The following is a 24,756-nucleotide window of genomic DNA, read 5'->3' on the forward strand; positions in this document are numbered from 1 at the left end:
TACAATTCTCCGCCAATAAAAATATATTGCAAACAGTGGGAGGATAGATAATTAGTCCTTGCAAAGTACTTTCAGCAGGAGAACCATTTATTTAAATTCTGATCATTCCAAAATGTAACAGATTGTTAAATTGTACTACTAAACTGAAAATCACAAACTTATGTGCATGCATTTTGCATTGTATTGAATATATTTAAAACAATTGTGAACTGGTATGGCAATAGTAAAAATTTTCCCTGTGTTACTATACCCATTGGCTATTTTATGTGTACCATTAGCATACCATTTGGGTTTTTTGGATACCTTTAGTCTTTTATTATATATTCACTTCAAATAAGCCCACTGAAAAGTCTATATGAACAAGGGCACTTTTCGTGTTCTGTGAAACAGGTTTTGGGTCTGTATCTTGGGCAGTGGGTCTGTATCTTTGGATATGGATCTGTTCCAAAACACCACCATTTTCGTGTTTCATGTTTTGTGTATCGTGTTTTGGGTTCTGATTCATTTTAGCATAAAAACTGCTAAAATTGCAGATTTTTTATTTTTTTTTGCTTCTACGCTATTATTTACCTCAATATCGTTAATTTCCACTCATTTCCAGTCTATTCGGAACACTTCACGCCTCACAATAGAATAGAAATCCTCCACAACAGTGATGTGATGGGAAGGTCCGGCATTGCAACCACCAACACCCTTTGACTCTCTTTGGGGATTTGTGATAAAATGTCTTTAGGAGGGTGCAGTTGTTTGCAGTTGCTGCTGGCGGTGTGTGCTGTGCTCGGACCTGGGCCACGTTTAGCATGGACGTAGTAACTGATACCAGCTTCCTAACAAAGGTCAACCACCAATGGATGCTTTCAGGGCGTTTCAACGAGTTGGGGTGGATCGTCACAAGCAAAGGGATGATAATAAAGTAACAATTAGAGGGATTACAGTAGTCAATGATGATACCAACATACAACCAGTGTGACTTTTATTGTCAGTGGTACTAGGTTGGTGGTGCTCCCAAAGGTTCAGCGGTAAAGCTGATAGAAAATAGGGTGTCCAGAGGAGGACAAAGGAAGAACAAAACTAGGTTTTTGGGGCACTCTTCTTCAAATTGTAATGTGTAAGGTAGTAAGATGATTGGAATAAAAATTAACTTTTATTAGAATTCACTTAAAAACGGTTGGCGTCAATGATAAATGAATAAAACGTATCAGGTAAATACAATTTTACAATGATGCATCACAATAAGAATATACAATATAATGTCACTTAGACTAGGCGAAAATGTTTTACACCGAGGGGACCACCCCCTGTAAGGTTGAAAGAATATATATGTTCTCAGCCCGTGAGAATTACCTTAATGGGGTAAATGATGAAGAGGTACACGGAAATGGCACTTCAAAAACTGGTCAGTCAACTGGGTAATAAAAATAATGATAAATAAAGGACAGAGAAAATGGACAGAAAAATTGCTAGAGTTAATTAAGAGCAAGAGAAAATGGTCGTTGGTGTCGTGCCTGATATTCTGGGTGTTCCGCTGTTGATACGGCACCAGATCTTCCCTAACAGTCGCCCGATTAGGTACTGATCTGGCCAAACACTGCTTAGCTACTGAGATCGGACGAGATCAGGCGGCCCAGTGGTGTATGGTCGTATACTTAGTATACTAAGTATACGACCATACACCACTGGGCCGCCTGATCTCGTCCGATCTCAGTAGCTAAGCAGTGTTTGGCCAGATCTGTACCTAATCGGGCGACTGTTAGGGAAGATCTGGTGCCGTATCAACAGCGGAACACCCAGAATATCAGGCACGACACCAACGACCATTTTCTCTTGCTCTTAATTAACTCTAGCAATTTTTCTGTCCATTTTCTCTGTCCTTTATTTATCATTATTTTTATTACCCAGTTGACTGACCAGTTTTTGAAGTGCCATTTCCGTGTACCTCTTCATCATTTACCCCATTAAGGTAATTCTCACGGGCTGAGAACATATATATTCTTTCAACCTTACAGGGGGTGGTCCCCTCGGTGTAAAACATTTTCGCCTAGTCTAAGTGACATTATATTGTATATTCTTATTGTGATGCATCATTGTAAAATTGTATTTACCTGATACGTTTTATTCATTTATCATTGACGCCAACCTTTTTTAAGTGAATTCTAATAAAAGTTAATTTTTATTCCAATCATCTTACTACCTTACACATTACAATTTGAAGAAGAGTGCCCCAAAAACCTAGTTTTGTTCTTCCTTTGTCCTCCTCTGGACACCCTATTTTCTATCTGCTTTCAGGGCGTGCCAAATGAGTATAGATGCAAGCCATACAATCACTTTAAGAAAAGTTATGGATTTAGCAACTGGGAAAGAAGTGCCTGGAACAAAAATCCTCTTTGGGCATACCATTCTGAAAAGTGGAACCAAGAAGAATCGTCTGATCCTTCAAGTCAAGAGCCAGAAAATACAGGTAATGAAAGAGATAAAACCTTATCACAAGAGAGCGTTGAAGATGCTGGGAAACCTGCCGGGAAAGTGAGAGAGCCTGATCTTCCTGCACCGCATGGGATGCATGACACTATCCTACAGGCCATTAAACAGGCAGTTGAGGATGAAGATGCAGACTATGTTGTGATAGACCAGTTTCAGCCTATGCTTGGTCCTGCAATTCTACATCTACAGAGCCAGAAAGTCCTGAGCTTAGGTACAGTGGGACTGAACTTGTGTCACCATGGAAAGTTGTGCTGGCTGCAGGTGGCTACAAAAAGATGCATTTATCTTTTTGATGTCCTACTCTTGAGGCCTGGAGTTTTCAGTAACAGGCTACAAATGGTCCTTAAAGACAAAAGCATTCTAAATTTGGTCCATGACTGTAGCTGACTGGGGGATGTCTCGTGCCACCAATATGGGGTGGTTCTGCAATGTCTTTGATACACAGGTAGGAGATTTGTACCTGTTCTTCATGGAAACCGGGGGCTTCCTTCCTAATCGTTCGTGTTCACGGAATGTTTGACTCGACATCTCAACATGCCATCTTCACAAGTTTCAATCCTGACTTTACAAGCAAACTTTAATAAAGGATAACCCCAATATATGGCTTGATCGTCCAAGGTCTACACATTTGCTGAAAGAATTGGCTCTGGAAGTCTTATACAACTTGGCTCTGTGCCTAGCACTGTTGGATGCCATGTAAGCTGATTTTACATCATTGGTTGATGGGTATTTAAATACATATAGCCAAGGAGCAGCGGATGATTTGGGCCGCACTGAGATCTGCTCGGAGCTTCCAAAAGAAATTCAGCACTTTTGTGTTTTCCATCAAGTTAGGCGAGACTTTCAGGCTGACTTACAAGCAGTTTAATAAACGATAACCCCACTATAGAGCTTGAGCGTCCAATGTCTACACATTTGCTCAAAGAATTGGCTCTGGAAGTCTTACACCGCTTGGCTCTGTGCCTAGCACTGTTGGATGCCATGATAGCTGATTTTACATCATTGGTTGATGGGTATTTAAATACATATAGCCAAGGAGCAGCGGATGATTTGGGCCGCACTGAGATCTGCTCGGAGCTTCCAAAAGAAATTGTTTTCCAGAGGGTTACACGAATACATTGTCAATGGCCAAGGGTTTCTTACACGGGTCAAAAAGAGAAGCCAATGAATGGAATAGCTGCACTGTAGAGATGCAAAGGAGTGGAACCTACTGGCCAAACATAATCCCTCCTTCCTTATTATATCCCCTTTAGTATATGCACTTGAGTCAGGTGCATCCCCGCTCCTTTGCCTATGTCATTGCTGCTCCACCATCGTCTGCAGCATATAGAGGTTGGAGTTCCAGCGCATCACAACCTCTTGTTTGAGGTGATAGCAGGGCAGGTTGAGTTTTTTCTTGCACTCCAACCTTTGGCAGGCAGTGGCAGAATGGCAAAAGTGTCCAGCAATTTTGCGGGTCACCACAAGCATCTCCTGCACGCTCCTGTCACTTTTTAGGTTGTCTTCCGATGGCATCTGGTTGTGTGATGCAGGGTGAGAGTGTCAGCGGCGGGCTCCCAGAATGATATTCGGAATATCTTTATCTGCATTACAGTGTGTCTGTGAATGTGACACAGTCATATACAGGTTATCTGTGCTTAAGGTACAGTGCTTCCATTAACACTGCAGAAGGGCTTCCCGGAGACACCTGTAACACCCTATCTACAGTAAGTGTGATTCAGTAGCAGGACAGGTGTGAGAAGCAGCTGCCATTTTTAATCCTTGTCTGGCACTTGTGATTTCAGTATATGGTGCAATATTTAGATTAGCGCAGGGTTCCATTAAAATAAAATTTGCCTTGCCTTAGTTTAAATCTGGGTCGCTATTGTGATATGTCATCACCATCAGCAGCATCCTCCTCCTCATCAACTTTCTGCTCAGCACCAGCTACATCAATTTCCTCCCTCTGGTGTACAACATTGACAACTTCAAATCAGGAACTGGACTTCCAGCATATGCCTCGGGTGTGCTGCAAATGGTTGAAGGAGCCACATCTTCCCGTACAGTGATGGGAAGGTCAGGCTTTGCAACCACCAACACCCTTGTACTCTCCTTGGGGATTTGTGATACCGTGTCTTTTAGAAGGTTGAGTTGTTTGCTGTCATTTTGTTGACAGCTTAACTCGTTTACATTTCTAGGGGGGGGAAGGAGGATGAGGAGGAGGGCTATGATCATCGTATGAAGCTGGACCACTCGTCAAGAACATAGGCCAGGCCCTTAGCCGTTCCTTGCCACTCCGTGTGGTAAATGGCATATTGGCAAGTTTACATTTCTCCTCCAAGGATTTACATTTTTTTTTCTTAAACGTACTCAACTTTGCCTTTTTGGACTTCACATGCCCTCGACGATGACATTGGGCATCGACATTGGCAGAAGACGTTGATGGCATTTCCTCATCATGTTCTATGTCTTGACTAGTGGCAGCAGCTTCAGCACTTGGAGGAAGTGCTTCTTGTACTATTGGAGCCTCCATATTTTGGTTCTCCATTATCTTTCTGGAGTACAGCCACACAGCAGCAGAGACGCAGAGCAATTGAAAAGGATTTTAAGGAATTTATTTAAGTCAATAAACCTTATTGTCCAAAAAAATTAGATTGATTATTTTGCAGCACCAATTATTTTACAGCACTGGTGTGCACACAGGTGAGGTGAGACTTGTAGTACCCCCTCCCAGCTAACAGTCACACAGCAGCAGACACAGAAAAATTGAAAAGGATTATTAAGAAGTCAGTAACCCCTTTATTATTGTAAAATAAAAATGGTATTTTGCAATTTGCACTGACGTGTGGCATGCACAGGTGAGGTGAGACATGGAGAACCCTCTCCCGGCTTACACACACACAGCAGCAGACAGATAATTTTTAAAAGATTATTAAGTCAGTATTATTTATTAACCCCTTTATTCTAAAATAAAAATTATATTTTGCAATTTATTTTGCACTGACGTGTGGCCTGCACAGTTGAGGAGAGACTTGTAGTACCCTGTTCCAGCTTAGTCACACAGCAGCAGACACAGAACAATTTTAAAGGATTATTATTAAGGAATTTGGTGGTAGGGAGTAGAACTGGACACTGGAGGACAGGTAAATCAATTTATATGAGGCACAGGCACAGACTACAGGGATAAATATATAATATACAGCACAGACTCTGTCAGTGTACCACCACACTACACTACACTACAAGTGAGACAGTCAGACTCAGCAGGTTGTCACTATCAGCAGTGTGGTAGTTAAAACTACTACACCACGCAGGTAGTCACTATCAGCAGTGTAGAACTACTACACCACGCAGGTAGTCACTATCAGCAGTGTAGAACTACTACACCACGCAGTTTGAACTTGTCACTATCAGCAGTGTAGTAGTTAAAACTCCTACACCATGCAGGTTGTCACTATCAGCAGTGTAGTAGTTAAAACTACTACACCATGCAGGTTGCACAGCGGGGTGGGAGAGTGAGCATGCGGGCGGGCACCAGGGAAGACAGTAAGTAGTGCACACTGTTCAATCTCCGAGACTGGAGTAAACATGGCGTCCTTTTATACATAGTGACGTTGTAGTGATGTTGTCCGGCTCTCGCGAGAGCCGACAGCAGGAACTCGCAGGCACCGGAAAGGCGCGCTCCGAGTCTGGGCAGGAAAACCCAAACAGGCTCATGAACGCGTTCGGATAGGGGGGGATGTTCAGGGGTGTCCGGATTCCCGTAATCCGGACACGCTCACCTCTAATATTAACCTCTATAACAATAATAAAATGCCAATGGATTTACTAATACACTACAATGTTATACAATATTTTCCCTATGTGTCATTGTATGCATACCCTCTAAAATCTGAAGGGCAGAAATCTGTACAACTCAGAAAGTGGGAGTGACCATAGGAAGGGGTCTTGGTCATGCCTCCTTTCCTATACTTTCAAGGTACAGTTGGAGGGTAGTAGTGTATCTGTTGTTTAGAGGGTCAGAGCAACATGTCAGGTCACTGTGACACTGTGCAGCCATGCTACATGACCTTGCCGTGCGTCTGTTACCCTGTAATACAGATACAGGATTTTCCAATTGCAGCAGGGAGTTTTAGGGTTATGCTGGGCATTGTGGTACGCCGTGTGTGGTATACTGTATATAGAGATGAACACAGTGGTGGCAATGGGGTTGGTGAATATTTATAAGTGTAATATTGGGTTTTACCTTAACTGCCCTACTCCATGTCCCCCACCCTGTGCTGGTGCTCTCCCTCCTCACAGTTGTACAGCCGCTTCTATACACGCTTCTCTACATGTGCTTTGCTATTGGACTGCGGCACTCTTCCCCAGTGGTGCACCTCGGGAGTTGTAGTCCTGCTACCACTCAAGCTACACAGGAAGCAGACGGTTCTGTAGAAAACTACATCTACCAGAGTCCCTTTGGTCACCTCAGGGGAGAAAGCGCGCCGCGCATGTAAAGTGCTATGGCTTAAAAAAAAGGGAAAAAATGGTACAATCGGTACAGGGGGTTTTAGCCGGTACAGGCCATTAAAAAACGGAACCGGCTAAAATGGTATAGTTGGATTGTATGTGTATGCCACATTGCACACTGTGATCTTCCATAAACAGACATAATGGGTGACATTCTATGGGATGCGATTTGGCTTTTTTTGCGTTAATTAGAGCAGAAAATGGCGATATCGCATTTTTCCTTAAAATCGCCAATTTAATGTGATGCGTTAAGGGACTGAAATCGCATATTATGTGCGTTAAGGTATGCTGAGTAAAAGTGCGAGATTAATTCGCATTTTTATCGCATCCAGATGTTTTCCAATACAAAAGTATAGAAGTCGCTTATTTAATGCAATGCGCATTTGCACATCGCATTTTTTAGGTGCCTAATTATCGCACTTATTTCAGACCAGGGTCTGTTTGGCGAATTAGCCAGAACCCTGCACAGATCGCAATGTTCTGTGCAGGGTTCTGCTGTAAAAAATAAAACAAAGGGTTAAAAAAAAAAAAAACGAGCGCGGGGTCCCCCGCCAGAGTATAACCAGCCCCGGGCTCACTGAGCCGGTGCTGGTGACATAAAATCAGGGTCCCCGACAAATAGGGGTCCCCTTGATTTCATGAAACCAGCACCAGGCTCAAGGTCCGGCGCTGGTTCCCAAAATACGGGGGACAAAATGACTAGGGGTCCCCCGTATTTTAAGAACCAGCACTGGACACAACCAGCCAGCAGGGTAATGCCACAGCCGGGGGAAACTTATTATATAAGCTCCCGCAGCCAAAGCATTAACCCCCTGGCTGGTCAGCATGGGCAGGGGTCCTGGGGAAGTGGGGACCCCCCCAAATGAAGGGGTCCCCCCCTCCAGGACTTACCAGCCCATGCTGATAGTCCGGGGCTGTCCCCGATGCCCCTGGGCGGTGGGCATCGGGCTGATGGCTTGTGTAAAAAAAAGAATTAAAACTATTGTTTTATACTGGCGAACTATGAATCCCAGCAAGCCTACCCCGCATGCTGGGACTTGGAGAACCACAAGTCCCAGCATGCGGGGCATTAAAGGGCCTGCTGGCACTTGTAGTTCTGCAGTACAAAAAATAGTTAACAAAAACACACTGACACACTGTAAAATAAAAGTTTAATACACACAAAACACACACACACTGATACTTACCTACCTTGAGCCCGTAGGTCGGTCCCTGGGTCCGTCCTCCGGGGCTCCAGGGCAGAAGAGTCTGGTTCCGGGGCCTTGGTCCTGGTTCCGGGGCTGGTCCTGGGGTTCCGGGGCTTCTGGGCTGCAGAATCCGGGGTCCGGGATCCGAGGTAGTCCCCAGGGGTACCTAAGGAAGCAAATCCAACTCACCTGGTCCCCGGCGACGACCTCGGAATCCTCTCCGGTGACAGCGCTGCTCCCATCTGGTACCCGGCTCGCAGGACTTTGACAGGCGCTGAGATGTTTCCTCCTCTGCGTCTCTGCACAGAATGATTTCTTGGCCAATCAGGAGCCGAGAAAGTCGGCTCCTGATTGGCCAGAAATCATTCTAACTAGAGACGCCGAGGAGGAAACATCTCTGCTCTAGATGCGCAGAGATGTTACTTCCTCGGCGTCTGTATTCAGAATGATTTCTGGCCAATCAGGAGCCGACTTTCTCGGCTCCTGATTGGCCAAGAAATCATTCTGTGCAGAGACGCCGAGGAGGAAACATCTCAGCGCCTGTCAAACCAAGGCCCCGGAACCGGACTCTTCTGCCCTGGAGCCCCGGAGGACGGACCCAGGGACCGACCTACGGGCTCAAGGTAGGTAAGTATCAGTGTGTGTGTGTTTTGTGTGTATTAAACTTTTATTTTACAGTGTGTCAGTGTGTTTTTGTTAACTATTTTTTGTACTGCAGAACTAAAAGTGCCAGCGGGCCCTTTAATGCCCCGCATGCTGGGACTTGTGGTTCTCCAAGTCCCAGCATGCGGGGTAGGCTTGCTGGGACTCATAGTTCGCCAGTATAAAACAATAGTTTTAATTCTTTTTTTTACACAAGCCATCAGCCCGATGCCCACCGCCCAGGGGCATCGGGGACAGCCCCGGACTATCAGCATGGGCTGGTAAGTCCTGGAGGGGGGGACCCCTTCATTTAGGGGGGTCCCCACTTCCCCAGGACCCCTGCCCATGCTGACCAGCCAGGGGGTTAATGCTTTGGCTGCGGGAGCTTATATAATAAGTTTCCCCCGGCTGTGGCATTACCCTGCTGGCTGGTTGTGTCCGGTGCTGGTTCTTAAAATACGGGGGACCCCTAGTCATTTTGTCCCCCGTATTTTGGGAACCAGCGCCGGACCTTGAGCCTGGTGCTGGTTTCATGAAATCAAGGGGACCCCTATTTGTCGGGGACCCTGATTTTATGTCACCAGCACCGGCTCAGTGAGCCCGGGGCTGGTTATGCTCAGGCGGGGGACCCCGCGCTCGGTTTTTTTTGGGGTTACTTTGCGCTACCCTGCAAACGTGCGATTTTCAGACATGAAAATCGCACATTTTCAGGACTAAAGACTTCGCCGAAAATCGCCCCTCTTCGCAATTTTCAGCCTCCAATGCGCATCACATTAAATATGCGCATTTTGACTGAAAAGTGCGAATTGAAAAAAGGCGATTTGCGGCGATGTGGTGCGCGAAAAAAACATGCGCATTTAGCGCAAAGCATAGAATGTCACCCAATGTTCAGATAAATTTAAGTTAGTTTAGCTCGACCACCTCTAAAAGTTATTTTTAGTATCAATTATTCTCTGTTGACTTGTGCTATATGTACTGTAAGTGCTAGCTGTTTCAGCCAAAAAATAGTTTTCAATGGCAACCCTTATTCAAATTTATTTATGACAATGCTAAGCTGGGTATTCAATCTTCTGCCACTATTCCAGACAGGGGAATCTTCCCAGACAGCATTGAACAGGGATTTTGGCAGAACATTCTGCCGACAACGGCCAAGAATTGTTGAGCTCCTTGCCGCAGCTCAATGATTTTTGGCCGCTACTCATGGCCGCGCCCCCATCTCAGCGCTCAGCAGGCGGGGCATTGAATCTAGCCTGCCAAATTTGTGTCAAGCGGCCAAGAATGGGACCCCTCCCCAAAGGCTTAAACAAGCCTTAATCGTCCTCTGCACCTCCTATAATAATAATAATAATAATTTTATTTATGTAGCGCTCTTTCTCCAATAGGACTCAAAGTGCTTGTAGTCTTGTAGATTGCTACCCATTGCAAACTCTCCACAGTATCCCTCATAGGTCTGTGAGAATGAGTAAGCCCCCATCCCAAGCCTAAATGCCTGTAAACTTTTACTGATGCATGTGTAGCCGCTTGATGTGAGCGCGCGCCGCAAATTGCTTATTCGCCGGCCTGTTCACACCTAGCAGTGTGGACAAGGGGCATGGGGCGGCAGCTAGGGGTCACGCCCATGGAAACTCTGGGCTTTGCAAATGGCAATGCACCCGCTATGGGGAGCCGGGGATGTCAGCTGCCCACTCGCTTCCCGTACAGGGAGCCTGCAGATCTAAGACACCAGAGAGTGTCTTAGATCTGGGAGCGCTGTACCGGGTCCATATAATGATTTTACACATGCAGGCAAGCTGCAAATACATGTTTATGCAAAACATCCATTTACATGCGTGCAGGTGCAATCTGCTTATAGGTGGTCTATCGCACAGGTGGGGGCAGAGTTTAGTTAGCTCGCAAGGCTGCGAAATTCACAGCTTTGCGAGTGAAACTGAATGACCTCCATAATTTGTTGTTACACACCCAGACTGGAATTGCAATAAACAGGTGTGTATAGTAACATAGTATACTGTACATAAAGTAGAGAACGTCTATGCATAGGCTTACCATAATATCCCTTTAAATCAGGACACTTAATAATTAAGTTTAAGCCAGCATTTCATCTGGTTTTAATCAGTCACAGCACATGTGTAATTCATGAGTATCCTGATTTAAAGGTATAGTTAAAGTAATCCCATCTATGCATAGACTCACTCTAGTCAATCATAAAATAACAATTTCCATCAACTCAGTGTTTACTACTAACCAAAAGAAATGTAGGAGAGGCTGTCACATTTCTCAGAACCCACATGTAGGTTTATTACATCCCCAAATGGTTTACTTGTGTCTGGGGCTAGTGACTGCCAAGCTTCTTCTGGACGGTTGCGGATGACTTGCATGTATGATATCATGGGCAGAAACAGGGCCATATGATTCATAGCAACCAGTTAGAGCCAAAATGTGTGGTATTCTGGCACCAATATGCAGCTGGATGGAAATGAAATTCTCCGTGGTGGAGATGCACTGTGTTTTGATGATGAAATAGAAAATAATTTAAAACATCTATGGAATTTAGCAGTCGCAGTGTAAGTATTGTGATTCATCTAATGTTATTTACATTTTCCTTTTTTTTATATTTTTATAAAAGTTGATGTTGATCCTCAATATAATTTACAACCACAGCAGAATCTCTAATGTTTTTAACCCCTTCACGACATTTGACGTATATATACGTCATGGCCGGGAAGTACTTCCCGACCGTTGACGTATATATACGTCATGGCTTAAAACTGTCACTGCGTCTAGAGACGCAGTGACAGAGGGACGATGTCTGCTGTCCCTGACAGCAGACATGTCCCTGCATGCCCAGGGGGGGCTGCGATGCCGCCCCCCCGTCGGCGATCGCTGTGATTGGCTGTTCAGTGTGAACAGCCATTCACAGCGTTTTTCTGTGTCACCGGCGAATAACGTTCGCCGGTGACACGGGATCGGAGGTGATTGGTGCTGTAAAGTACAGCACCAATCACCGCGGGGTGTAAGGGTGACACTGGTGTCACCCCACCTCACCCCGCCCGCCCCCAAAGGCCGTGATTGGTCCGTCGGACCGACGGACCAATCACAGCCATGGAGGGGGGTTTAAACTAACGGTGACTGCACTGCAGACGCCATTCCGGTCTGGAATAGCGTGCAGTGCGGTCACCGTGCCCTGCTGCTGCCTATACTGACCAGAACCCATCGAAAATACTTACCTGATCATTGATTATTCTTGTGACATTCTTGTGACATCTTGTGACATCCTGTGACATCTTGTGCTGCTGCGAGTTATAGAGAGAGAGTTAGAGAGAGAGAGATAGAGAGAGATAGAGAGGCCTAGTGCTATATTTTGTGCTGCTGCAGTGTGATAGAGCTATAGCTAGAGAGATAGAGAGAGATAGAGAGAGATAGAGAGAGAGAGATAGAGAGAGAGATAGTGACAGATTGTGCTATATATTTTTTATATAACTGAAAGAGATAGAGAGAGATAGAGAGAGATAGAGAGAGATAGAGAGGCCTAGTGCTATATTTTGTGCTGCTGCAGTGTGATAGAGCTATAGATAGATAGAGAGAGATAGAGAGAGAGAGATAGAGAGATAGTGACAGATAGTGCTATATATTTTTTATATAACTGACTGCTGCCCCCCCTTTTGTGCTGATCAGTATAATTTAACTGATCAGCAACTTTTTGGGGGCGCAGGTTTTTTTTTATATATAGATATACCTGTCAGTGCTGCTGCTGCAGTGTCATAGAGTGATAGATAGTGAGAGATAGAGAGATAGAGAGAGATAGTGATAGAGAGTGCTAAATTTTGTGTCTGCTGCCCTCGCCTTTTGTGCTGATCACTATATCTGAGGTGATCAGCAACTTTTTGGGGGTACAGAGGTTTTTTTTTTTATATATACCTGCTGCCCCTCACTGGTAATCAGTGTCGCATCACTGATCACCTTTTTTTATTTTTTGTGAGTGCTGTGGGGTCTTTTTTTTACACACACTGTGATTTTGTGTGTGTCCTGTGGCCACTGTGCACTGATCAGTGACGTACATCACTGATCAGCTTTTTCGGCACAGGGTTGATCTATTTTTTTTTTTTTTTGATCAAATTCTGTTGCCTTTGAGCGCTGTTCAGTGACAGACGTTACTGACCAACATCTGTGCTCAATTTTTGGCGCAGGACCTTTTTTTTTTTAACCCCTTCCATTTATTTATTTTTTTAACCCCTTCCATTTATTTATTTTTTTAACCCCTTCCATTTTTTTTTTTTTTAACCCCTTCCATTTTTTTTTTTAACCCCTTCCATTTTTTTTTTTTGAACCCTTCAATTTTTTTTTTTTTTGTATTTTTTTTTTTCTGCACTACATACACACTACACACTACATACCCCCCGGGTTGAAATAAAGTTTGTACCCCCCCCTACACTATACACGTGTTGAAACATTTCACTACCAGTAACACAAAAATATAAATGGCATCCCAAATGTCCTCCCAAATGTCCTCCCAAATGTCCTCCCAAATGTCCTCCCAGTCATCCAGGAGAATGTATTCGGTGGAGGAGGCATATGCCATGCTTGCCTCTGACTCTGACACAGGCAGTGAGGCAAGCGGGGAATTTGAAGGATTTGTCTTAAGCTCCTCTTCCTCCTCTGATGATGAGGGACCCCCTCAAAGACGCCCCCGTAGAGCAGCTGAGACCCCCCCCCCAATAATTGATCTCGTATGGACCCCACCACCAGACAATTTTGAGCCCCAGGTTCCTGAGTTTTTGGCCATCCCAGGAATCCAATTTGATTCAACAGGTCTCAGAGAAATTGACTTTTTCAAATTATTTTTCTCTGATGATTTTATAAATTTAATGGTGGACCAAACTAATTTATATGCCCAGCAGTTTATTGCTCAAAACCCCACGTCATCATTTGCTAGGTGGACCCCTGTAGATGCAGTAGAGATGATGACGTTTTGGGGTCTGGTGTTACATATGGGCATAGTAAAAAAACCACAAATTAGGCAATATTGGAGTACAGATGTTCTGTACAGCACCCCATTTCACCGTATGGCCATGCCCCGGGCTCGTTTTGAGGCAATCCATAAATTTATACATTACACCGATAATGCACAGTGCCCACCCAGAGATGATCCCACCTTTGACAGGCTATTCAAAGTCAGGCCGGTCATTGATCATTTCAGTGCCAAATTTGCAGAGCTATACATCCCTGATAAATGTATTAGTATCGACGAGTCCCTTATACATTTTAAAGGAAGGGTTAAATTCCGCCAGTACCTTCCCAGTAAGAGGGCAAGGTATGGCATAAAAATGTATAAGCTGTGTGAAAGCACCACAGGGTACACCCAGAAGTTTAGGGTATATGAAGGGAAGGATTCAAGAATTGAACCACCAGAATGCCCCCCCTCCCTCGTAGGTGTTAGTGGAAAAATTGTCTGGGATTTAATGCACCCCTTCCTGGATAAGGGTTATCACCTGTATGTGGATAACTTTTACACCAGCATCCCCCTGTTTAAGGCCCTTGGTTCAAGAGGTACAGCAGCTTGCGGTACTGTGCGCAAGAACCAAAGAGGCCTCCCCAAAACGCACATTGCCCAAGTAATGAGAAGGGGTGAAAGCAGGGGAATATGCACCGAAAATATGTTGTTGGTCAAATATAAGGACAAGAGGGATGTCCTTATACTGACAACAATTCATGGAGACAGTACCACCTCCATCCCTGTACGAGGTACCAGTACCCACACCTCCAAACCAAATTGTATCCTAGATTACAATAAGTACATGGGCGGAGTGGATCTTTCAGATCAGGTACTAAAGCCGTACAGTGCCCTGCGGAAAACAAATATCTGGTACAAGAAGCTGGCCGTGTATATCATCCAGATGGCACTGTATAACGCTTACGTGCTATTCCGTTCTACCGGCCAGAGGGGGACATTTATGCACTTTCAAGAGGAAGTCATAAAGAGCCTAACATTTGGGAATCAGCAGGCAGAGGGCCCCAGTACTTCTAGTACTGGCCCCCGTATTGTACCAGGGCAGCATTTTCCCAACGAAATCCCCTCCACTGCAAGAAAGGGCAGGACACAAAAAAGGTGCAAAGTTTGTTATAAAAAGGGAATAAGAAAGGAAACTATTTTCCACTGTGAAACTTGCCCCGACAAACCCGGCCTATGTATAAAGGAGTGTTTCAAAATATACCACACATCTATGGATTATTAGGTTCATCATTTCACCGTGCTTCGGGGGTCTTGCTAATGCCACATAGCACCCACCATTCATTCCACCAGAATCTGAGCTGCAAAATCCAAAAATCACTCCTTCCCTTCTGAGTCCTGCCATGCACCCAACTGGTATTTTTTGGTCACATGTGAGGCATTGCCGTACTCTGGAGAAATGGGGGCACAGATTTTGGGGTGCTTTGTCTCCTTCATTCCTTGTGAAAATGAAAAATTTTGAGCCAGAAGTACATTTTTGTGTAAAAAAATGTATTTTTTTCATTTTCACTGCCCAGTTGTACCAAAATTGATGAAACCCCTGGGGGTTTGAAATGTACACTATACCCCTAGATGAATTCCCTGAGGGGTGTAGTTTGCAAAATGGGGTCACTTGTGGGGGGGTTCCACTGTATTGGTAATGCAACATAGCACCCACCATTCATTCCACCAAAATCTGTGCTCCAAAATCCAAAAATCACTCCTTCCCTTCTGAGTCCTGCCATGCACCCAACTGGTATTTTTTGGTCACATGTGAGGCATTGCCGTACTCTGGAGAAATTGGGGCACAGATTTTGGGGTGCTTTGTCTCCTTCATTCCTTGTGAAAATGAAAAATTTTGAGCCAGAAGTACATTTTTGTGTAAAAAAATGTATTTTTTTCATTTTCACTGCCCAGTTGTACCAAAATTGATGAAACCCCTGGGGGTTTGAAATGTACACTATACCCCTAGATGAATTCCCTGAGGGGTGTAGTTTGCAAAATGGGGTCACTTGTGGGGGGGTTCCACTGTATTGGTAATGCAACATAGCACCCACCATTCATTCCACCAAAATCTGTGCTCCAAAATCCAAAAATCACTCCTTCCCTTCTGAGTCCTGCCATGCACCCAACTGGTATTTTTTGGTCACATGTGAGGCATTGCCGTACTCTGGAGAAATTGGGGCACAGATTTTGGGGTGCTTTGTCTCCTTCATTCCTTGTGAAAATGAAAAATTTTGAGCCATAACTGCATGTTTGTGTAAAAAAATTTAATTTTCCATTTTCACATCCCAGTTATACCAAAATTGGTGAAACCCCTGGGGGTTTGAAATGTACACTATACCCCTAGATGAATTCCCTGAGGGGTGTAGTTTGCAAAATGGGGTCACTTGTGGGGGGGTTCCACTGTATTGGTGCTTGGGGGGTCTTGCTAATGCGACATAGCACCCACCAAAATTCCACCAGAATCTGAGCTGCAAAATCCAAAAATCACTCCTTCCCTTCTGAGTCCTGCCATGCACCCAACTGGTATTTTTTGGTCACATGTGAGGCATTGCCGTACTCGGGAGAAATTGGGGCACAGATTTTGGGGTGCTTTGTCTCCTTCATTCCTTGTGGAAATGAAAAATTTTGAGCCATAACTGCATGTTTGTGTAAAAAAATGTAATTTTCCATTTTCACATCCCAGTTATACCAAAATTGGTGAAACCCCTGGGGGTTTGAAATGTACACTATACCCCTAGATGAATTCCCTGAGGGGTGTAGTTTGCAAAATGGGGTCACTTGTGGGGGGGTTCCACTGTATTGGTGCTTGGGGGGTCTTGCTAATGCGACATAGCACCCACCAAAATTCCACCAGAATCTGAGCTGCAAAATCCAAAAATCACTCCTTCCCTTCTAAGTCCTGCCATGCACCCAACTGGTATTTTTTGGTCACATGTGAGGCATTGCCGTACTCGGGAGAAATTGGGGCACAGATTTTGGGGTGCTTTGTCTCCTTCATTCCTTGTGAAAATGAAAAATTTTGAGCCAGAACTGCATGTTTGTGTAAAAAAATGTAATTTTCCATTTTCACATCCCAGTTGTACCAAAATTGGTGAAACCCCTGGGGGTTTGAAATGTACACTATACCCCTAGATGAATTCCCTGAGGGGTGTACTTTGCAAAATGGGGTGACTTGTGGGGGGGTTCCACTGTATTGGTGCTTTGGGAGTCTTGCTAATGCAACATAGCACCCACCATTCATTCCACCAAAATCTTTGCTGCAAAATCCAAAAATCACTCCTTCCCTTCTGAGTCCTGCCATGCACCCAACTGGTATTTTTTGGTCACATGTGAGGCATTGCCGTACTCGGGAGAAATTGGGGCACAGATTTTGGGGTGCTTTGTCTCCTTCATTCCTTGTGGAAATGAAAAATTTTGAGCCAGAACTGCATGTTTGTGTAAAAAAAATGTAATTTTCCATTTTCACATCCCAGTTGTACCAAAATTGGTGAAACCCCTGGGGGTTTGAAATGTACACTATACCCCTAGATGAATTCCCTGAGGGGTGTACTTTGCAAAATGGGGTGACTTGTGGGGGGGTTCCACTGTATTGGTGCTTTGGGAGTCTTGCTAATGCAACATAGCACCCACCATTCATTCCACCAAAATCTTTGCTGCAAAATCCAAAAATCACTCCTTCCCTTCTGAGTCCTGCCATGCACCCAACTGGTATTTTTTGGTCACATGTGAGGCATTGCCGTACTCGGGAGAAATTGGGGCACAGATTTTGGGGTGCTTTGTCTCCTTCATTCCTTGTGGAAATGAAAAATTTTGAGCCAGAACTGCATGTTTGTGTAAAAAAATGTAATTTTCCATTTTCACATCCCAGTTGTACCAAAATTGGTGAAACCCCTGGGGGTTTGAAATGTACACTATACCCCTAGATGAATTCCCTGAGGGGTGTAGTTTGCAAAATGGGGTCACTTGTGGGGGGGTTCCACTGTATTGGTGCAACATAGCACCCACCATTCATTCCACCAAAATCTGTGCTGCAAAATCCAAAAATCACTCCTTCCCTTCTGAGTCCTGCCATGCACCCAACTGGTATTTTTTGGTCACATGTGAGGCATTGCCGTACTCGGGAGAAATTGGGGCACAGATTTTGGGGTGCTTTGTCTCCTTCATTCCTTGTGGAAATGAAAAATTTTGAGCCAGAACTGCATGTTTGTGTAAAAAAATTTAATTTTTCATTTTCACATCCCAGTTGTACCAAAATTGGTGAAACCCCTGGGGGTTTGAAATGTACACTATACCCCTAGATGAATTCCCTGAGGGGTGTAGATTGCAAAATGGGGTGACTTGTGGGGGAGGTTCCTAACTTTTAGCACTTATGGTGCCTAGAAACCTACATGGTGCCTAAAAAAAAATCTCATAAAAAGGAGGCTCCAAAATCAAGTAGGTGCTCCTTCTATTATGAAGCCTGTGGTTTGGTCAACGTGCACACTAGGGCCACATATAGGATATTTTTGAAAACAAAAGAATTGGGGGAATCAATTTTTAGTCACATTTCTCTAGTAAAATCTACTGTATTCGTTAGAAAAATGTATTAAAATTGAAACTCTGCAAAAAAAAAGAAATTTTGAAATTTCACCTACACTTTGTTTTAATTACTGTGAAACACCTAAAGGGTTAACAAACTTCCAAAATGCTGTTTTGAATACTGTGAGGGGTGCAGTTTTTGAAATGGCATCATTTATGGGGGTGTCTCACATACAAGTCCCTCAAAGTCACATCAGAACTGAACTGGTCCCTAAAAAAATCAGTGTTTGAAATTTTCATGAAAATTTGAGAATTTGCTATTCATATTGTAAGCCTCCTAGTGTCCAAAAAAATTAAAAGGAAGTTGAAATAATGATGGAAACATAAAGTAGACATATGGTCTATGTTAGTTATTAACTATTTTGAGTGGTATGATTATTTGTCTCACAAGCAGAAAATTGAACATTTTGCATATTGCTAAATTTTCCATTTTTTCACGATATTTTGGTATTTTTCACAAAAAAACACAGACTGTATCGACCCAAATTTACCACTAACTTGAAGTACAATGTGTCACGAGAAAACAATCTCAAAATCACTGGGATAAGTAAAAGCAAAAAAAAGTTATCCCCACTTAAGTGAGACATGTCAGATTTGAAAAAAAGGGCTCTGTCATGAAGGCACAAACTGGCTCTGTCATGAAGGGGTTAAAATATAATTTAACAGATATATCATTGCATCACCCTGAGCCACTCCTTGATGGCTATTTTAATGATGCAGTTGTGGAAATGTCACATAGGAACAGATCTTTGGGCAACACTTTGCTAAATTTTACATGATTATTACATAGTTATTTGGTATTTGTCGGGGTCTTAGGGTGCCCATACACCTTATTCCTGTTTCTGGAGCCACTGATCGCAGAGTCTGTGAAACTCTTAATTTTTGAAAGCTTTGATTTGCTGATCTCGACCATTGTCTCAGAATCAAATTGTTTTGCAACATGTTTGATTTATTCCCAATTTTCCTGCTGAAGGGAGATCAAGAAATAGTAGCACCATATATCAATAAAGGTATGGATACCTCTCTACAAAACTTCAAACGGGCTCTCAAGACCCACGTCTTCACTAAACCTTGCCAACTCTCATCCTAACTCTCTGTTACTGTCAACGCTATCTGTGTTACCCCTGTCTGTCTGCCCATCCTCTTTAGACTGTAAGCTCTCATGAGCAAGGCCCTCTACGCTCATGTTCTTTTCCTATTCTTACTTAAACCATCTCTGATGGCACCAAATCCTGAAACGCTGATCCTTATTCCCGTGTCCTCTGCAGATGCAGCTCTATGTATGTTCCCTGTACTTCTCCTCTATTGTATTCAACTGTAAGTCACTGCTTTGCTTATAAGTTTATGTACTCTGTGACTTGGTGCTACGTATAGCTTTTGGCACCATATGCATAAAATATTATAGTAATGGTGGCCGTTAACTTTACTTATCTTGTCCAGCGGTACAATATCATGTTGTCTTATGCATTAGCGGCATCCCCATGCGTAAGTATCTCCTTTGACTAAATACACTCTGAGTTCTCACTGTATTGGGGCGGCCATTAATCAAATGGACATTTCGTTAAATCAGCTTGCAGGAGTTGCACTCACATGAACACTGCTCTATATAAACCTTCCTCTGAGGCTGCCTCATGTTTCTAAGTTTCTACATTCTCCTCATACAGTATTTGCATGAGTTTCCCCAGGTTCTCCTCTCAATCCAAAAGCGTACTGGTAGGCGAATTGGCAACTGTCAAAATTGTATATGTGGTAGGTAATATTGTCTGTACATGTGGTAGGTAATATTCTGTAAGCCCCCCTGGGATAAAGGACCAAATATTTTGCAGAAAATGTTTGCGCCATATAAATAGCTGGCAATAAACAAAATACATTCATATGTTCTGCAAAGCATGTGTAAACTTTTGCCAGGAGAAACCAGCAAGGTGTCCACCCTTGATAGATAGGGAGAAGCCTTAAGGTTCTAAGCCTCTAATTCTTCCAAAATTCACGTATGCATTTTATATTTAAAATTGACAAGATTGCTCTCATAAATATGACAGTTATAATCTGAACACAATAATAATTACACAAAATCATGACCCTGACTGCTGCCAACAAAATCTCTGAATGCTTTGAATCCACATCAGCATTTCAAAGGAGTCGTCAGGCTGGCCAATGTCTGAGGTGTAGTGTTTGTACAGGTGAGAAGTAAAAAAAAACATTCGTCTTAGGTTACAGCACTCAACTGAATTTAATTAGCAATGTCTATAATATTTGACATTATGCATTCCACAATAAACACACAAAGCGCAGTAGTAAGAAGTGATTGCAGGGAGTGTTTGTAGATTTACCACTGTGTACAGTACATGTACCGTAAGTTTGTGCTGAGTGCTAACAGCCTTCTAAACCCAAATTAAAACAAAAATAAACAAACTAGTTAAAGTAGGGAACTACCAACAGTAGAATAAGGGGTGTTCTGTTACGGACATATATTGAGCTATATTTGTGCCAGGAACTTCAAAATGATATCCTGTAGACTATAATGTTGAGCGATTAAAACTCAAGTTAATATCCCTAAAATGCTGCTGGAGATTGCAACAGTTGTATTATTGTCAGCCAAGCTTAGTTTATAAACACAAGGAAATGAATACATGAAAGACTACATAGAGGCCTGCGTGAATAAGGTGCCCCAAAGAACATGTTAGATTTATTACCAACGATGCTGGGCATACTTATGCTGTCTTTATAGTGTTCCTTATTCAGAAGTTACTGTATGTGGCTTTCAGACATGGCATATTGTGTGTGAAACTGTGAAAATGAGAGTGTTTTGTGTTACTGTCTCCATACTTCACACTCACAAAATAGGTGTTTAGCCTGATTTACAAAGACTGTGTACACGAGACTAACGCCAAAGCCTTCCTCTGTCTGCCGTGATTAATTACCTCCAGGGGCGGATTGGGAATTAAAACCAGCCCGGGAAAAATCTGGAAGCAGCCCTAAGAGGGGGGGGGGGGGGGGAGTGTTGTTGCGCGCCGGAGGCGCGCCCGAATTTTTAGGGGGTGTGGCCTATCAATATGGGGGTGTGGCCTATTCCAACAAGGCCACGCCCAATTTTTGCCGCTGTGAGGGCATGGCTAGTGGCTCTCTTAGCTGCTGGCTATGTCCCCAGCCCCTCAGGCTGCAGAATAGGCGCATGCGTACAGCGTTTATTCTACAGCCTGTGGGGCTGGGGAGATAGAGATGGGGGGGGGGGGTGACAGGGGGTCTCCCAACACAGTAGAGTGGCAGGGTGGAAGAGGATGCAGGGAGGGAGGGGGGGATGGAGGGTGCCGTAGAATGCTGGGAGGGGAGATGCAGAGTGGCTGAGAACGAAGGGAGTGAGGACTTACACAGGGTGGCACAGGACGCAGAGTGTGAGGGGGCATGGTGGCACAGGATGCAGGGTAGGAGGGGGGATGCAGAGTGGCAGGGGATGCAGGGAGGGGAGTCACAAAGTGGTGGAGGAGACAGTAATGCCCATTATAGATATGCCATACACCGTGATGCCCATTATACATATGCCACACATCCTGATGCCATTATACATATGCCGCACACCGTGATGCCCATTATACATATGCCGCACACCCTGATGCCCATTATAGATATGCCGCACACCCTGATGCCATTATACATATGCCGCACACCCTGATGCCATTATACATATGCCGCACACCGTGATGCCCATTATACATATGCCGCACACCGTGATGCCCATTATACATATGCCGCACACCGTGATGCCCATTATACATATGCCTCACACCGTGATGCCCATTATACATATGCCTCACACCGTGATGCCCATTATACATATGCCTCACACCGTGATGCCCATTATACATATGCCGCACACCCTGATGCCATTATACATATGCCGCACACCGTGATGCCCATTATACATATGCCACACACCGTGATGCCATTATACATATGCCACACACCGTGATGCCCATTATACATATGCCACACACCGTGATGCCCATTACACATATGCCTCACACCGTGATGCCCATTACACATATGCCTCACACCGTGATGCCCATTATACATATGCCGCACACCCTGATGCCATTATACATATGCCGCACACCGTGATGCCCATTATACTTGTGCCGCACACCGTGATGCCCATTATACATGTGCCACACACCGTGATACTCCATTATACATATGCCGCACACCGTGATGCTCCATTATACATATGCCGCACACCGTGATGCCATTATACATATGTCGCACACCGTGATGCCCATTATACATATGCCGCACACCGTGATGCCCATTATACATATGCCGCACACCGTGATGCTCCATTATACATATGCCCCACACCGTGATGCTCCATTATACATATGCCCCACACCGTGATGCTCCATTATACATATGCCACACACCGTGATACTCCATTATACATATGCCACACACCGTGATGCTCCATTATACATATGCCGCACACCCTGATGCCATTATACATATGCAACACACCCTGATGCCATTATACATATGCCGCACACCCTGATGCCATTATACATATGCCGCACACCCTGATGCCATTATACATATGCCGCACACCCTGATGCCATTATACATATGTCGCACACCGTGATGCCCATTATACATATGCCGCACACCCTGATGCCATTATACATATGCCTCACACCGTGATGCCCATTATACATATGCCGCACACCCTGATGCCATTATACATATGCTGCACACCGTGATGCCCATTATACTTGTGCCGCACACCGTGATGCCCATTATACATATGCCGCACACCGTGATACTCCATTATACATATGCCGCACACCGTGATGCTCCATTATACATATGCCGCACACCGTGATGCCATTATACATATGCCCCACACCTTGATGCCCATTATACATATGCCGCACACCGTGATGCCCATTATACATATGCCGCACACCGTGATGCTCCATTATACATATGCCCCACACCGTGATGCTCCATTATACATATGCCCCACACCGTGATGCTCCATTATACATATGCCACACACCGTGATACTCCATTATACATATGCCACACACCGTGATGCTCCATTATACATATGCCGCACACCCTGATGCCATTATACATATGCCGCACACCCTGATGCCATTATACATATGCCGCACACCCTGATGCCATTATACATATGCCGCACACCCTGATGCCATTATACATATGCCGCACACCCTGATGCCATTATACATATGTCGCACACCGTGATGCCCATTATACATATGCCGCACACCCTGATGCCATTATACATATGTCGCACACCGTGATGCCCATTATACATATGCCGCACACCCTGATGCCATTATACATATGCCGCACACCGTGATGCCCATTATACTTGTGCCGCACACCGTGATGTCCATTATACATATGCCGCACACACGTGATGCCCATTATACATATGCCTCACACCGTGATGTCCATTATACATATGCCACACACCGTGATACTCCATTATACATATGCCACACGCCGTGATGCCCATTATACATATGCCGCACACTGTGATGCCCATTATACATATGCCACACCGTGATGCTCCATTATACATATGCCACACGCCGTGATGCCCATTATACATATGCCGCACACCCTGATGCCCATTATACATATGCCCACACCGTGATGTCCATTATACATATGCCCCACACCGTGATGTCCATTATACATATGCCCCACACAGAGATGTCCATTATATGCCACACACCGTGATACTCCATTATACATATGCCACACGCCGTGATGCCCATTATACATATGCCGCACACTGTGATGCCCATTATACATATGCCACACCGTGATGCTCCATTATACATATGCCACACGCCGTGATGCCCATTATACATATGCCGCACACCCTGATGCCCATTATACATATGCCCACACCGTGATGTCCATTATACATATGCCCCACACCGTGATGTCCATTATACATATGCCTCACAGTATGAACCTCTCTCTCACACTTTAGTTACCTTAAAATCAAGCTGGCTGGCACTTCATCTACTTCTTCCTTTCATTAGATGTGTGCTCCCGTGTAGCTCCGCCCCCTTCCACTCGTGTAGCCCCGCCCCTCAACTCCGTGTTGCTCCGCCCCCTTTCCAGTCCCTGCTGTCATGACTGATGACACATGAAAGTGGGTTGGAAGCCAGGGAGAGAGCTCTGTGCTGCCGGCGCTGCTGCCTCTAATGTAGTGTGACAGTGTACTGGCAGCCGGCAGCTACAGAGTCTGAGGACAGAAGCGGCCGGGGATGTACAGCAGGGAGAGAGCCTCCCTGCGCAACCATCCTCACAGTGGCCCTTATTCTAAATCGGACGGTACGGCCCGCGTGCGGCCGT

The 24,756-nt window shown here is 44.5% G+C and overlaps 1 protein-coding gene and 1 pseudogene across 1 annotated transcript in view; one reads left to right on the forward strand and one right to left on the reverse strand.

Moving 5' to 3' along the window:
* ADAMTSL1 (ADAMTS like 1) overlaps positions 1 to 24,756 on the forward strand; it is an 852,460-nt gene that overhangs the window by 51,144 nt on the left and 776,560 nt on the right. The gene's annotated exons all lie outside the window — the stretch shown is intronic.
* LOC146040936 (5S ribosomal RNA) lies at positions 1,529 to 1,646 on the reverse strand (annotated as a pseudogene).

The sequence above is a fragment of the Crinia signifera genome, chromosome 1 (genome assembly GCF_055691185.1).
Source record: "Crinia signifera chromosome 1, ASM5569118v1, whole genome shotgun sequence".
Lineage (NCBI taxonomy): Eukaryota > Metazoa > Chordata > Amphibia > Anura > Myobatrachidae > Crinia > Crinia signifera.